Raw genomic sequence first — 16,964 nt, forward strand, 5'->3', positions numbered from 1 at the left:
CACCAACCTGGAATCTCTCCGAACTCTCTTCTTTCAGGTTTTTATCGAGGCTTCATTACATGGATATGATTGATTAAATCATTGGCCTTGATAATTGGTTCAGCTTCTAGCGCCTCTTTTCTTCCCAGATATTGGGGGTGGAGGTGGGACTGAAAGTTCCAACCCTCTAATTACAAGGTTGGTTCTCCTGGCAACCAACCCCCATCTTTAGGCGCTTTCCTAAAATCAATCCCTTCAGATAACAAAAGACACCTTTTTGCTTTCATCATTTAGGAAGGGTATTAGGAGCTCTATGCCAGGAAGAGGGACGGGGGCTAAATATATATTTCTTATAAATCACAATATCACAAGTCTATCTTCTGTCTACTTCCTAGAAAGTATACTGGGAGGCAAGAATTCCGAGTCTTCCATTTCTCTAAATATGTTTATTCTGTCTTCATACAGGATTGATAGTTTGGCTGAATATAGTCCTCTCAGAACTTTGACAGCACTGCTTAGTTTTCTAGCATTCAGTTGCTGATGAAAAATTGGGGCCATTGTTTTTTGTGGGGTTTTTTTCGTACATGACCTGAAAACTTTTAGGATCTTTGGTTTATCTTTGATCTTTTGAAATATCATGGTGGTGTGTCTATAGGGCCATATCCATTCATTCAGCTGGGCACTCAAGAGATCCATTCATATAGATATCCATGTTCTTCTTTAGGTCTAGAAAATTTACTTCTGTTTCTCTGAAATTTTCCCTTTCATTTTCTCTATTCTGTCTTTCTAAAATTTAAATCAGATAGATATTGGACCTCCTAAGTAAATCTTTATTTTCATTTTTCTTTACTCTCATATTTTTCTGTCTCTTTTTCTCTTTGTCCTAGAATCTTAGAAGTTTTCCCAATGTATGTTCAAACATGGCTTTTAAAACCCCAAAGCAAAGTCCTCCTTACTCTGAAATTTGGGCCTGTCCAAGTGTAAATGCTGCTTCCTAATTTGTTTAGCCTAAAGCAAAACCTTCTAATTGGCAAACCCCATTCACATACACAGAGCTTCTGCTCAGCCCTTCTATCACCTTTTTTTTAGATTTTCCTGAATTTTATTTTATTTTGTTTATTTTTTAATTGAGCTATAGTTGATGTACAATACTTTGTAAGTTACAGGTGTACAGTATAGTGATTCACAATTTTCAGAGGTTATATTCCATTTATAGATATTATAAAACACTGGCTATGTTCCCTGTGTTGTACAATATGTCCTTGTAGCTTATTTTATAGATAATAGTTTATACCTCTTAATTCCTACTCCTAAATTGCCCCTCCCTCCTTCCCTCTCCCCATTGGTAACCACTAGTTTGTTCTCTATTTCTGTGAGTCTGTTTCTTTTCTGTTATTTTCGCTAGTTTGTTGTATTGTTTAGGTTCCACATATAAGTAATATCATACAGTATTTATTTTTCTCTGACTTATTTCAGTTAGCATAATACCCTCCAAGTTTATCCATGCTGTTGCCAATGGCAAAATTTCATTCTTTTTTAAAACTGAGTAATATTCCATTGTGTGTGTGTGTGTGTGTGTATGTATGTATATATATATCAATATATGTACCACATCTTCTTGATCCATTCATCTGTTGATGGACACTTAGGTTGCTTCCATATCTCAGCAATTGTAAATAATGCTGCTATGAACAGTGGGGTGCATATATCTTTTCGATTTTGTGTTTTCATTTTTTTCAGCTATGTACCCAGGAGTGAAATTGCTGTGTCATGTGGTAGTTCTATTTTTAGAGTTTTGAGGAACCTCCATACTGTTTTCTACAGTGGCTGCACCACTTGACATTCCCACCAGGAGTTACAGGATTCCCTTTTCTCCATACCCTCACCAACATTTGTTATTCATGTTCTTTTTGATGATAGCCATTCTGACAGGTGTGAGGTGAAATCTCATTGTGGTTTTGATTTATATTTCCCTGACGATTAGTGATGTTGAACATCTTTTTTGTGACTGTTGGCCATTTGCATTTCCTCTTTGGAAAAATGTCTATTCAAGTCTTCTGCCCATTTTTTTATTGGGTTGTTTGTTTTTTTGATGTTAAGTTATATGAGCTGTTTACATATGTTGGATATTAACCCCTTATTGGTCATTTCATTTGCAAATATTTTCTCCCATTCAGTAGGCTGTGTTTTTGTTTTGTCAGTGATTTCCTTTACTGCGCAAAAGCTCACCTATGCTTAAATGAGAACAGATAACCAAGGATCATTAAGCATTCATGGAAAGCCTGCAACATGAAATGTAATTAAGCTAACTAAAATTAAACTAGGAAAATTTGACTCACATGGAAGGAGATAATTCAAAAAGAGATAAAAAGAGAAAAAAATAAAAACTAGAAAAACTTAATTTCTTTTGTAGGGGTTCAGAACAGGCTTCTCAAGATGTGTCACTTTGGCATGTGGATTATTTTACCTTTCTGTTTTTGAACTTCTTATGTATGGGGACTCTCTGACCCTCTCATGTATGTAGGGTTGCCATACATACAAAATTAAATTTTATTTTCTCCTGTTAATCTGGGTCTTGTCAATTTAATTCTTAGACCAGCAAGAAGAACCTAGAAAAGTAAAGAAAAGTTTTCTTCCTTCCCAACATTTTCTTAAAGAAATACCCTTTCATTTAGTTCTACCTGGAGAAAGATAATAGGGTAGCAGTTCATTGCATAGATTTTCAATGTAATCCCCCCTTTTTCCTGCACTTTTTCACTTTTGAATCCATAGCCTCTTTGGGGTTTTGCCTGACTCCCTGTTTGGCTGAGGTACCCTCTGAAAATATAGCTTCCTCTATTTGTTTCCATTGGTTTTTGTTTCTTCAGAAAGTTTTAAAAACTCTCACCCATTAGTGTTCCCCCACATCCATTTCCTTTGTTATTAGGAAAAATACCTTTATGTATCTCCTCCATCATTTTAAGGTATATCTGAGAAAAGGCAATAAATATATGTGTTCAGTGCAAGATCTTGAACAGTGGAACAAATTCTGACTTTTAACATTTTTTGAAATTTTTTTCATTTCGTTTACCAGTTGATGGTGCATGCACTTCCCCAAAGAGACTGCCTAGTTATCAAGAATTGATTAAAATATTTTAATACCAAATGTCCCATACTGTTAATCATCTCCATCTGTTAAATGCATCCTGAATTATGAAGTTGTTTTGAAGTTCATTTTGTGTTGCTTATTCTGGTCAGTGTTGCTAGTTACTACTCCAGACAGTTTTAGCATGCCAACTAAGACTAGTCTGAGTGATGAGAGGCTGTATTCAGCATATACTTTACCCTTAGGAAAAGTATAGCATAGAATATTCACAAAACAATTTTATAGAAGAAATACATATTCTTATATTGAGATGACCTTACAAATTTCTGACAATAATAGGCTGTGAGAAGTCTAGATCAGTGACCTTAAATATTTTTTTTATGTTCCTCCTAAAAAATGTGAAAACTTACTTTCAATAAATACCCCTTTATATATATATATATATATATATATATATATATATATATTTTTTTTTTTTTTTTTTTTTTTTTTTTTTTTTTTCGGTATGCGGGCCTGTCTCTGTTGTGGCCTCTCCCATTGTGGAGCACAGGCTCCGGAGGCACAGGCTCAGCGGCCATGGCTCACTGGGCCTAGCCGCTCCACGGCACATGGGCTCCTCCTGGACCGGGGCACAAACCCGTGTCCCCTGCATCGGCAGGCGGACTCTCAACCACTGCACCACCAGGGAAGCCCCCCTTTTTATATTTTAAGTATGCAATTTTGTCAAAAGTTTTTTTTTTTAGGTTAAAGCGAGTTTATTTAGAGAGATACACATCGCATAGATAGAATGCAAAGCATCTCAGAAGTTGAGAGCAGCCTCTCAAAAGATTAAATAACTGCAAAATATATAAGTATCACATGTAAAATTAAACTATTGCAACAATTTAAAAAATTTACCCAATGGAATCTAAATATAATATGAATTTATACCTTTTACCATCCATTAAAAAATATATGAGTAAGCTATCTTTAGTAGTATATTTTCATTGCATTTCCCCCTCTGAATTTTATCCTAATGTTATATATATTTAGACTGGAAAGTCTTTTTGTTTAAATAATATTGATGTTCTATTTATTTATTTTATTGTGATTTTTTTTTTTTTTTTTTTTTTTTTTTTTTTTTTTTTTTTTTTTTTTTTTGCCATGCCACACAGCATGCAGGATCTTAGTTCCCTGACCAGGGATCAAACTAGGGCCCTTGGCAGTGAGAGCAGGGAGTCCTAACCACTGGACAACCAGGGAATTCCCTACACTGGAAAGTCTTTATTTATTTATTTTTTTATTATTATTATTTTTTCCGGTATGCGGGCCTCTCACTCTTGTGGCCTCTCCCGTTGCGGAGCACAGGCTCCGGACGCGCAGGCTCAGCGGCAATGGCTCACGGGCCCAGCCGCTCCGCAGCATGTGGGATCTTCCCGGACCGGGGCACGAACCTATGTCTCCTGCATCGGCAGGCGGACTCTTAACCACTGCGCCACCAGGGAAGCCCACTGCGCCACCAGGGAAGCCCCCTACACTGGAAAGTCTTTAATTAATTGTCTTTATTGATTAACTCTATGTAAAAAATATATATGAAAGTAAATTGAAATAGCAATACATTTCCTGTAACTGTAAGGCTCTAAAGGTTAAATTTATTTTTATTGATTTATCATTATGATCATTAGTAACAGCCAGTTACTCAAAACAGTATAAATGTATCACAAATTTTGAAAAGTATTAAATATAAAATGTGGAAGTGTATTGAAAATGAATCATTTAATGAAATGGATATAGTCATTTTTCCTGATTAATTCACATTATCATGAATAAGTACTTCTCATTTCCAGAATGAGAAAAGGCTCAGCATATTTTTTATTCTAGTTTTTTACTTTTATAGATGTAATCAATAAGGGCTTACCTATTAAGTAGATGAGAATACATAGACTTTTCTTACAATAATGTCACTCATTTTTTGGAACTCCTTTTGATCTATTTGTCAAAAATCACATGATGTATTTTGAAAAATTATTTTTAATGATCTAGAATCTGACAATACAGTTTTTCTTTTTCAATTTTTGGAAAGCATGACTTGGAAATTACCTGATATGTACACGGGTTTGTTATTCAGTTATTAAGGTCATTCACTTTCCCAAACCGACACTGGTGTTTTGAATTCATTCAGTGTTATGAGTTTTTACACCTGGAGCAGTGCACCATATTAAGATTCAGTGGAATGTATGCTACCTTTTGGTAAAGTGGAAGAGGACAGTTGTGAAAGGGATGGTTTGACTCTTACATGTTCCCAGTCCAGTCAATTTTAGGAAAGAAAATATGTGAAGGATGAGGATCCAGTTTGATTCCCTTCAAATCATTCTATCCCTTGGGAAGCCTTTGTGAACTCTCAGAGGTAGCAGCAGTCCAGAACCCTACTGAACTATGGGATTTCACTTCCTTTTGATCCTTTGAGTATAAGAACTACTGATGTTTCCTTTCTCCTAAAAAGGAAAATACAGCTTCAAAAAACTTTAAAGAGGGTCTCGAAGTGATTGGGGAAAAAATAAATGTAAACTGCAGAGAAAAAGCTCTGTGGTTAGGAATCCCAATAGGCAATGAGAAGACTGCATAAAAGTGAACTAAATAAAATCCAATGTTTAAATCTGATTAAAAATGGACATTTGGGGTTTTAATCTATGAGAGGTATGTGTACACACACACACACACACACACACACACACACACACACACACACACACACACACACACCTATTGCCTTTTTGTGCCAAAACAGCAGGCTGATATCTGAAGATTTAAAAATCATAATAAATTATCATTGCATTATAATAGTTTTGGAAGATTTTGAGTAAAGGTGGACTGATGGATGATTGCTTTGGGACAGTGGCTTTTAATCCTTTTAAACACAACTCACAGTAAAAATACAATTTACATCTATATAACTGAAATGGGAGTTCTGGCAAAAAAAAAGATTATTCTTACACGTAGAATATGAGATATTCTCTGATATTTTGTCTTCTATCCTCCATTTTTCTCATCTATTAAAGACAATGCTGGTCAAGAATCACCAAATTTATTTCACAATCCACAAATGGGTAATGATCTGTAGTCTGAAAATCATTGCATAGCAAGGTCCTCTGAGAAACAACATTATATCTTTGTATTAAATATTTATTTTAAAACAATCTTGTAAAGAAAAGCACACTTATATTGAACCTATCTCTGCCTAGGAGAAACCAAGCTTTTCATACCCAAAGGATAAAACCAAGATTACTTTGGTCTCAGCCAACCCCAATTGTAGGCAACATGCCTAGGATGAAGTAGTTTCTGAAATGCTACAGAACAACAGTAAGTAAGAAAAAAAAATCAGCTTAGTAGAGAATCAAAGGCCTCATAAGTCAATCTTTTAATTGATGGAACCCTTCTGTTCTGGGACGATAGAAAGTAGGGGTGGAATGGGAGTGGAGGAGGTAGGGAGGTAGGAAGGTTGGGAAGGAGCAAGATTTGACAGAAGAGATGATGTAAGTGGAAAGTTACTGGATCTTCTTCATACAAAGGATCTTCCCAGTAGAGTGCTAGACTGTCTATGTGTTCCACACATCTTGTAACTGATAACTGTCCTCACTTGCCTTTTCTCTCTAAGAGAAGAAATATGCAGAATTAAACAAAGGCATCAGCTTCCTAAGAATGTGCTCTTGGAGTTGGCTCGAGTCTGTGAGGGTAATAAGAGAACAAACACATCATTAGGGTGCAATCCAAGCAACCCAAGTTAATGAACACAATAGGAGAGGGCTGTGGGAAGACTGCTGAAGCCAAGAACTGGTTTTTAAAAGAAAGGGAAAATATAAATTTCCAATCTACCTATTACTCTAAGGTTCTTTTTACAGTAGGTAAAAAAAAAAAAAAAAAGTTAAAGGCAAATGAAACAAAAAAATCTCTGAGTTACACAGTGTTATCACTATCAAATCAAATTACAAAACAAAAAATTAAACAGGATTTACTATCCTGAAATGTGTCAGGATTGAAAAAATACCCAGAGTGCCTAGGACTCTAAACACTTACAACACTTGTAACTATCAATAGAGAACTTATTGGTCAGATTAAAATTTTTTTAAAACAAAAACATTGTCCTAAAATCCACTGGAGAACCAATTGAAATGGCCCTAAATGGATTCCTAAATGGAATTACCTGGGGGAGCTTTTAGACCGTCAGAAAACATAGCCCAATCCAGACCAATTAAATCAGAGTCTCTGGGAATGCAACCCAGGCATCAGCATTGTTTAAAGCTAATATGGAGCCAAAGTTGAGAACCATTGCTCTAGACCCTCCTAGTCACAGTGTCTTCTGTGGACCAGCAGCAAGAGTATCCCCTGGGAAATTCTTAGACATTCAGAACCTCAAGCCCTCCCCTAGACTTACTGAATCAGAATCTACAGTTAGACAAGATCCTCAGATGATTCTTGTGCATATTAAACATTGAGAATCACTAATTTGAAAGATCCACACTATTAAATTCTGGTATTCACTGTTTCCTTAATACTTTACTGTTTCTTGTTTGATGTTGATCTACATCATGGTATTTGGAATGAGCCAACTGGCAGCACCTTCCTTGTTTTACTACCTCTGAAATCTCTGGTTGCTCAGAGTTGGTGCCCTAATTCCTAAGACCTGTAGGGCCAATTCCTGTCTTGATCCTAATTGTGAATAGCCTTGGCCCTTCCCAAGTGAGATCTGAATGTTGCTAGGATCCTACGTAGAATCCAGTGTCTTTTGCTGAAAACCATATCCAGGACAGATATTGGTATGCTAATTCTGTTTACTTATTTATTCTTTAGATTAGGCATCAATATTAACACTAAGACCTTGCTCCTGCCTTCTCCCTCTCCTGGTTTTCTCTTTCAGTTTCTATTGCTAATTCTATTTAGAACACTCCTCTGAATCCAAAAGAGTGGCTGTAAGGGCAGTTGGCCTTCCTTGCTTATGCTGTTTCTTTTTCAAAAACGTGGCTAGAATTCTGAATGCACATGTAGAACTGGATGAAGATGCTACCCAATTGGTTCCACTGGTACTGCCTTTTCCATGCATCTAAGCTTTCTGTGACTTTTCAATTTTGTTTGTCCACCAGGCTACTGGAATGGACTGATAACCATTAAAATAACTTCTAGAGTAGAATTCTTCCTGCATGCCACTGGAGATGACTTCTAGAGCAGAAAACCTTCAGTCCCTGGCCCTGCAACTGAACTTTATAAGGTCCCAGCACTAGCCTTCCTTTCCTTCTAGCTATATTTGGTTATATATGACCCATAAAACTTCATGTCCCATGCCCAGCTGAGCTCTAACATTATTTGTATGTTAGATGGTCAATATATAGTCATCTCAGGTTCATTAGATTTGTAAGGAAATCTCAGAAGGTTTCTATGTATAGGGACAAAGAGGCAAAAAATAAAGGAAGAAATGCAAAAAGAACTCAACCAGAAAAGGCTTTTTTACTGTGTTTCTGGCAAACCTCAGCATATTCCTGGACATATTGTTGGATTGTCCTTGTGTAGACGCACTCTGAGATCCTGGGGAAAACGTGTCTGCAGGCACTAGAAGTGAAAGCCTTAAAGGATTCTATGATGACTAACGCCTGTAGTAACAGAATTTGGGGACATGTGCAACGCTGGCTTACTGAAGAAGGATTGATTTCTGAAAGGGAAGATATGAAATTCCTCCAGAAAAGAACATAAATGTTCATAGGGCATTCACATCATAAGAACAAGATACATAGTTGGTTTAGAATCAGGAGCGTTCAAACTGAACAGCTGTAACCCATTTGGGCAGTCGTGCAAAACAGAAAGTTGGCAGACCAGATATTCTTTTCGGACATTAAACACAAGATGCTTGGGGCCAAAACCTGTGATTAAGAAATCAAATGTTTTCTTTTTCCCCTTCCAACCTGTTCTCAGACTGTGGAAAGTTGTGTGATTTTTCTTCTCTGACTCTCTGGATATAGTTATTGAGAACTGCCTGTCTCTCCAGCCACTGGAGGTCAATTCAATTCAATTCAACCCAGTCTAGTCCAATCCATTCCAATTTAATCCAGTCTAATCTAATCCAGTTTGACTTCATCTACCTTTCTTTGGGGGAGACCTATATGAATATAAGAATTTAAGTGTCATCGGGGCTGAGATACCAGGTTCTCTGCAGCTCAGCTCATAAAATATCTTGACTGTGGTGCAATATCTCTCTACTTCTCTGCTTCCACTGAGGATCTAGAAATCTGGTTTCTATACACTTTTCTGCACCCTGGATTCTGTTTCCTCTATAACTCCCAGTTGTTGTACACCACTGATTTTTCTAATTCATTTGGGCATGACCTGTTGCATTTCTGCCTAACTCAAATGGATGTAACTGACGTCCCAACTCTCTCCCAAAGTCTCCTCCCAAGTCTTATGCAGTACCTGTCTGTATCTCTGTCCCTCATTTCAACCTTTCAGACTTTACTTTCTTCTCCCACAGCTTGGCATAGCAGGGACCACTTCCTTTCAAAGGGTTTCCTTTTAAGTACACATGCAGAAATATGCATGAGCATCTGGTGTGAGCCTTTAGTTCAACTTCAGCCCCTAGTGAAATATGGAGACATAGACACTGAGAAAAAGACAAAAAGGCAAGATTAATAAGAACAAACATCAGAGAAATGCCTTCATGTCTAGAAAATGTTAAGAACCTGCTTTGGCCACATTTGAACAGTTGTATGTCTGGACTTCAGCCTCTTTTTTTCTGGTGTACCTGGAATAGACCAGACTCCTCCCAAGAAGCCTGGCAGCAAGAAATAGTGAAAAGTAGCTGCTGGCTCCAGACTCTCATGAGGAAAGGGGTGAAGTCAAAGCTTCTAGTCAACAGGCAAATACCCATGATGGTCGTACTAGTTGTTAAAATATGGGAATGCTACCCTGCTTATCGGTAACCAGCCATTGCCCCACGTTCCCACCTACTCCTGTTCTGTGCCCTGATGCCCTGACTGTCCTCATAGGTTCCTCTCATGCCTCCAGCAACGAAAAGGTTAACATTTTAATTTGTGGTTAAATGTTGTAAAAACTCATACCTGGATGATGACTCTTGACTCTGGGAGGAATTGAATGCTTCGAACTTCTTTAGGAACCAATAGAAAGTAAATAATTTTTAGGATCATCTTAGGAAGTGCTGTGCTTGTAACTTGCCTCCTGAGTTCACTTCCTTAGGGCTGCCCAGATTCATCCAAATCCTTTTGCTTCAACCATCCTCCTCACTAATTTGGCATTTGACTGTCTGTCTGATGAGCTAAACTTCCTGCCCCCTGCCCTCCATCCATGGAGCCTGCTGTTTTCATTAAGCACAACTTGAAACCCCTTTTCTTCATATAGTCACCTCATCCACTTTCCTGGACAGGAACTGGCTGGTTCCAAATCTGATAAGCAGATTCTTCCCAAATGTTCACTCCATAACCCCACGCAGCCATGTGCCAGCTTCTCTGCTGCAGCCACCACAGGCAGTCATGTACCAGTGAAGCCCTCCTGCCATTATCTTCCCAGACAGTATCAGGGAGCTTTGGAATCAGATAGACCTGGGTTTGAAAGCCAACTTCTCTTTACTAACCAAGTTACTTGAACAAATGACTGACTTTTTATGAGGCTATTTTTCTAATCTGCAAAATAAAGGTAGATATCACTTCATAAGAATGAGAAGGAAGAACAAATGAAATGATGCTGTTTGGTGATACATTTATTTTCTTGGCCTGCCCAGCATCTCTTTAGGGAACCACCTTTCCTATTCTTATTCTACAAGGTTTGACAATAGAAATGCTCACATGACCCAGGGGACCAGAGTACTTGGCTACAGTGGTTCATTCTGATATAGTCAGATGACCCAAGTCTAGCCAATTAGAATCTTCCCTGAGAATTTGCTGAAACAATCCACAAAGAGATAGTCTCTTTTCATGAGTACATTTTGTTTTTTTGTTTGTTTGTTTTTTAATCTTTATTGGAGTATAATTGCTTCACAATACTGTGTTAGTTTCTGTTGTACAACAAAGTGAATCAGTCATATGCATACACATGTCCCCATATCCCCTCCCTCTTGAGCCTCCCTCCCACCCTCCCTATCTCACCCCTCTAGATCATCACAAAGCACCGAGCTGATCTCCCTGTGCTATGCTGCTGCTTCCCACCAGCCGACTATTTTACATTCGGTAGTGTATATATATCCATGCTACTCTCACTTCGTCCCAGCTTCCTGCTCCCCCCTCCCCGTGTCCTCAAGTCCATTCTCTATGTCTACATCTTTACTCCTGCCCTGCCACTAGGTTCATCATTTCCATTTTTTTTTAAGATTCCATATATATGTGTTAGCATACAGTATTTTTCTCTTTCTGACTTACTTCAGTCTGTATGACAGGCTCTAGGTCCATCCACCTCACTACAAATAACTGAGTTTTGTTTCTTTTTATGGCTGAGTAATACTCCATTGTATATATGTGCCACATCTTCTTTATCCATTTATCTGTCGATGAACATTTAGGTTGCTTCCATGTCCTGGCTATTGTAAATAGTGCTGCAATGAACATTTTGGTACATGACTCTTTTTGAATTATGGTTTTCTCAGGGTATATGCCTAGTAGTGGGATTGCTGGGTCATATGGTAGTTCTATTTTTAGTTTTTTAAGGAACCTCCATACTGTTCTCCATACATTTTGAATAGACAGTAGGAGAAATAAGAATAATTTTTTAAAAATTATTTGTATGTATTTTGAGAATAATGGTTACAATGGTGTTCTGACACTTATAACCTAGAGTTTTGGTATGTCTAAAAGCTCCAACTCTACATATATATGTCATATCAATATATAATTTAGAGCACTAACTTAGTTCTTGATAAATGGTAGCTATATTATTTAATCCTTAGATTAGCTTAAGAAAAAATGGAATTTATTGGTTCATGTGTCATGGAGCTAGGGTGGGGTGTTGAGGTAAAGAACTGGCCTTAGAGACTCCAGGAAGTTTGAGAGTATCACCTCTGCTTCCCTAATGGCCATTGGCTTTGTGATCCCTACTGTAAATGAGTTATTAAATTGGAACAGGGACATGACCAGAGACAACTTTAGGTCTTCATAATTTCAGGTTAGTAACTCCAGAGGAAAGAGAAGACATCTTTTTCTTTTTTTTTTTCTTTTTTTTTTTTTTTTTGTGGTACACGGGCCTCTCACTGTTGTGGCCTCTCCCGTTGTGGAGCACAGGCTCTGGATGCGCAGGCTCAGCGGCCATGGCTCACGGGCCCAGCCACTCCGCGGTATGTGGGATCCTCCCGGACCGGGGCACGAACCCATGTCCCCTGCATCGGCAGCAGATTCTCAACCACTGCGCCACCAGGGAAGCCCGAGAAGACATCTTTTTCATTCAGTGTCTATGAAGTGTCTTACACGGTCTTTGAAGGCACATTCACAAAAGCACAAGTTCTTAAAGCTCAGGTTGGTCTGGCTTGAGTCACTTGAACATTGCTGAACCCAGCTCTGAGATGTATATATATACATATATACATATACACACACGTATGTGTGAGTGTGTTGAACTGTGTAATTGACACATTCACCAAAACCATTTGGAGAGGGAGACAGCAGTTCCTAAAGGAAAAGGAGGTATAATTACAAAAGAATGGTGGGAAGGGAGGCTTGAGTAGGCCAAAACAGTAAGTATCTCCTATTGAGATCATCATCATCACCTTCATTCTCATATTATTATTCTTAGTCAATGTCATCATCATTATTATTGCAGGAAGTGTACATGTAACAGTGATTCACCATCAGACTGATTTTCAGGGGACATTTGAAAGCAAAGGGAGATGGACATGGTAAAAGCTACCAGTATTTGGCCCTTTTGACAGTAAAAATTGACCTGCCATCTCTGGCAACAGCATATATAGGTGGTATTTCCTTATTAAGAGGAAAAAGCCATAATTCCTAACTTACAGTAAGCATTATCATCCATTTAAAAATATTAGTGTCTGGGCTTCCCTGGTGGCGCGGTGGTTGGGAGTCCACCTGCCGATGAAGGGGACGCGGGCTTGTGCCCCGGTCTGGGAGGATCCCACATTCCGCGGAGCGGCTGGGCCAGTGAGCCATGGCCGCTGAGCCTGCGCATCCAGAGCCTGTGCTCCGCGGCGGGAGAGGCCACAGCAGTGAGAGGCCCACGTACCACAAAAAAAAAAAAAAAAAAAAAAAAAAATTAGTGTCAATAGGGGCTGAAGCTTCATGAAAAACAAAAATGTTTTAGATATGCAGAAATTTCATGGATCAGGTGCTCCTAGAAACAGTGTCCTCACCTGGAAGACACTCACATCCCATGTAACACAGCCTGGTGCACTTTGTGTCTACGTGAAGGATATGAATTCAGTGTGATTATTGGATCAGAGGAGCAAAGGCAGTATCTTTTAATAGTTATTTTCTGTATGTCACATCTTTGGTAATAAGGTGCCAAAAGGTATATTTCTGGCTGTGATTGGTTAGTATCATTCCGTGTACATTAGAAGACATGCCAAATATATTTCTCCATTTTCTGCAGCAATATTTATTTGACTTTATTATGTAATTGGCTTTATTAAAAAATAAGAAAAATAAAATATTCTCTCAGTATAGCACATGAAAGTTGATATGACAACCACTTCTCCTAGTATACTATGGTTTTGGAAATTCAATAAATGCAGGTGTATACTTAGGCAGATTCAAAACCGTACATTATAGAATTTCTACTTCATATAAATTAGAAAGTCATTTGGAGCTTTTATGGCTTTTGGTGATAAACTGTATTAAATCAGCTTTCAAAGAAATAGATTTTTATGAATTCTAAATTTATGCATTTGGGCCTTCATCATTTCATATTAACATGCTATCCTTCTTACCAGATGTCTAGTACTTAGTAACATTCATGTTCCTTACTAAAAAAAAAAAAATCTAATTTTTTCAAAGCAGAGCAAGAACCAGTAACACTGCCAGAATTACGTTCTGATTTCAGAAATGGAATATATATTGCCCATTAGACACCCTTCTTACCTATCTTTGACTCTGCCCCATGGTAGGAATACCAGATTTAGCTAATAAAAATCTTGGGTGTCCAGTTAAATTTGAATTTCAGATACATGATAAATTTTAGTATAAGTATGTCTCATGCAATACTTGGGACATATTTATGCTAAAAATTATTTGTTACGTATCTGAAACTCAAATTTAACTGTACATCCTAGATTTTTATTTGTTAAATCTGTCAACCTTACCCAAAAGGGCATTACCTGACTCTCGTCTAAGACTGTGTGCCCTCCTATTGTTTTTCAATGTATCTTCCTGCTAAACTATGCACAAGGCAGAGGATCCCAAGCCCATTCATTCTAAGGTATAACCCTGTATGCAGCCCTTCTGGTCCATCTTAGCTTGCTGATATACCCAACAGAAACATAACTCTGACTCAAAACCAGCCTTTAAGGGAGGCAAATTGTTCCTGGTAGTCCCTTGAGGTTATAAAGCACATCACACAATAAATCATCTTAGAGGATGTCTTCTTTCCCTGTCTCTCTCCAAAGTCTTACTCTGTGAAGAATTCCTTCTCACTTTCTTTCTTTTCTCCCCAACTTCTCTTCAAACTCCCCTCTCCACTCCCACCCTCCATTATGTTCAGGTATCTTATCTTCCCCAGCCTTCAGCCATTTGCATTCTCACTCATATCCCAGCAGATCAGAGGAAGGAAGAGGTAAAAAGAGGAAACACTGTGGGTGCAGGTTGATGTTGACATATTTCCCCCACTTACACACCAAACACTACTACAAATGAAATACTTGTAATTATCTTATTGACTTGGATTGAGTTGGATTAACTTTAACCTTCTTCTAATTTTTCTTCCAAAACAAAGATGGCCCAAATTTCTTAAAATATACCCCCTCAGCATTGTTTGCAATTATATTGCCTTTCAGTGTCCTTTTAGCTAGGAAGCTAAAAGGACACTGAAAGGCTATAAGCTATAAGGCTATAGCTTATATAGAAGGAAAGGCTTATAGCCTTTCCTTCTTTTTAGCTAGGAAGGTCATACCAGAAGCCTAGAAATTACTCCATGCAGGCAGAATTCCATATTCTGTCCTCCCTCTGGATAAATTGAGCTTGTCTGTAGTAATTTCTCTGCATTTCCATACCCACACACTTATTACAGCTGCCATCGTCCAGCAATAATTTTCCCCACTCATCATCATAAAAGCTTATAAGTATTTCATGGGATTAAACAGAGCCAACCTAATTCTGTCACTTAAGCAGCCAAATTCATGAGCCCAGGCATCAATATATACTGATACAATGTCCAGAAGCCCATTCTTGCTGGCTGTCATCTGAATAGTGTGTGGGTGGGTTTTAAGTTTTGGAGTCAGGTAGACACCCTAGATAGCAAAGCAGGTGAGCTGTGATATTAATAGCTGAATTACTTTGCTAAAATCTGCCCCTGAATTTTTTAAGTTTTGTACAATCTATCCCTGGGGACAGTCAAGTGCAGGCTTGAAAATAGCTGTTTACCTTTTCATCTGCCCAGAGTCAATAATGATTATTTCTGGGTATGGAGAAAAAAAGTGTTTGTTTACTTTATGTTGCTGACATTGATACCCACATCCCAGCAACCACCAAGGGAAGGTAGGCTGGAAAAGTATTTGTTGGAAAGGAAAATAACAACAACAATAATAACAACAATTATAACAATTTAGCATTAGCAGTAGTATATCCCATATTTCAAATTATCAGCCTGATGTATTTTAAAACAATTGTACAGAGACAAATTTGAAAATGTGATTTTTTAAAATATTGTACTACTGAAGGCTTGACTATGTGCATTTGGAGGATAAAAAGGTTATTGACTATACCTTATAGCAGAAAGAAAGCTATCCTGCATTTTTACATGCAATTTCTCATTTTGTAAGTGATGTGGCTCTAACTTTGTCAACGAAACAGGTAGCATGTACAGAGTAGAATAACACCCAGTTGAAAAATTGTTAATTTAACCAAATGATATTTAAAAACACAGTGTAGTGCCAAAAAATTAATGGATTCATTTCATTTCACGGATCTGTAGCACATTCTCGATCAACTATTTTCCTGATGATTTATCGCAACTGGCTCTTCCTATGGCTAAAAATTACCTTTTAAACTGGAACATATATTTGCATGATGCGAAGATATTATTTGACTCTGATGGTTTTATCTTTCTAAAGTATTCTAGAAGATTAATGGATGGAATACTGAGCCATATGTGGACTATATTGTTGGGGCTCATGTGCATATGAAAAAAATGCTAAGCCAAAAATTTAAAAGCTGGACCCAAAAGAAAATGTGCAAATTGATTACAACTGTGTAAAAGTATTACACACACATCGGCAAAGAATAAAAATAGGTTTGGAGAGTAATAATCTAATGTTCATTAGGAGTGTGTGTACAAAGTTTGATTTATAACACTTAAAATAATAAAAAACATCCTAGAAGGAAAAGTGCCAGGACAACACTAGTTTTAAAATAAAGTTTTGTGCTATTGAAACATGTGTATGTAGCCAAAACAATTTATTACTAGGGATGGATTAAAGATATAGTAGTTTTAGTCTTTAAAAAAAAGCAATAGAACAAGATTGATATTTACTTAGAAACAAAACACTAGTGGCTTCCAGGATCCCATGTGCCAATTTTCCCCTCTGAACCATTTTTACAGACAACTTGCAACCTCCCTAAATTATAGGTTTATGTGGAAAAATAAGGGGTTGTTGTATAATAAGGAAGCTGACAAATCTTTAAATATAACAGTACTAGTTATTGCTACTGTAATTTATGCACAGATACTGATTCTAATTAAGTAATAGCAGAGGTTGCCTTTAAATTTATGA

The sequence above is a fragment of the Kogia breviceps genome, chromosome 8, assembly GCF_026419965.1.
Source record: "Kogia breviceps isolate mKogBre1 chromosome 8, mKogBre1 haplotype 1, whole genome shotgun sequence".
Lineage (NCBI taxonomy): Eukaryota > Metazoa > Chordata > Mammalia > Artiodactyla > Physeteridae > Kogia > Kogia breviceps.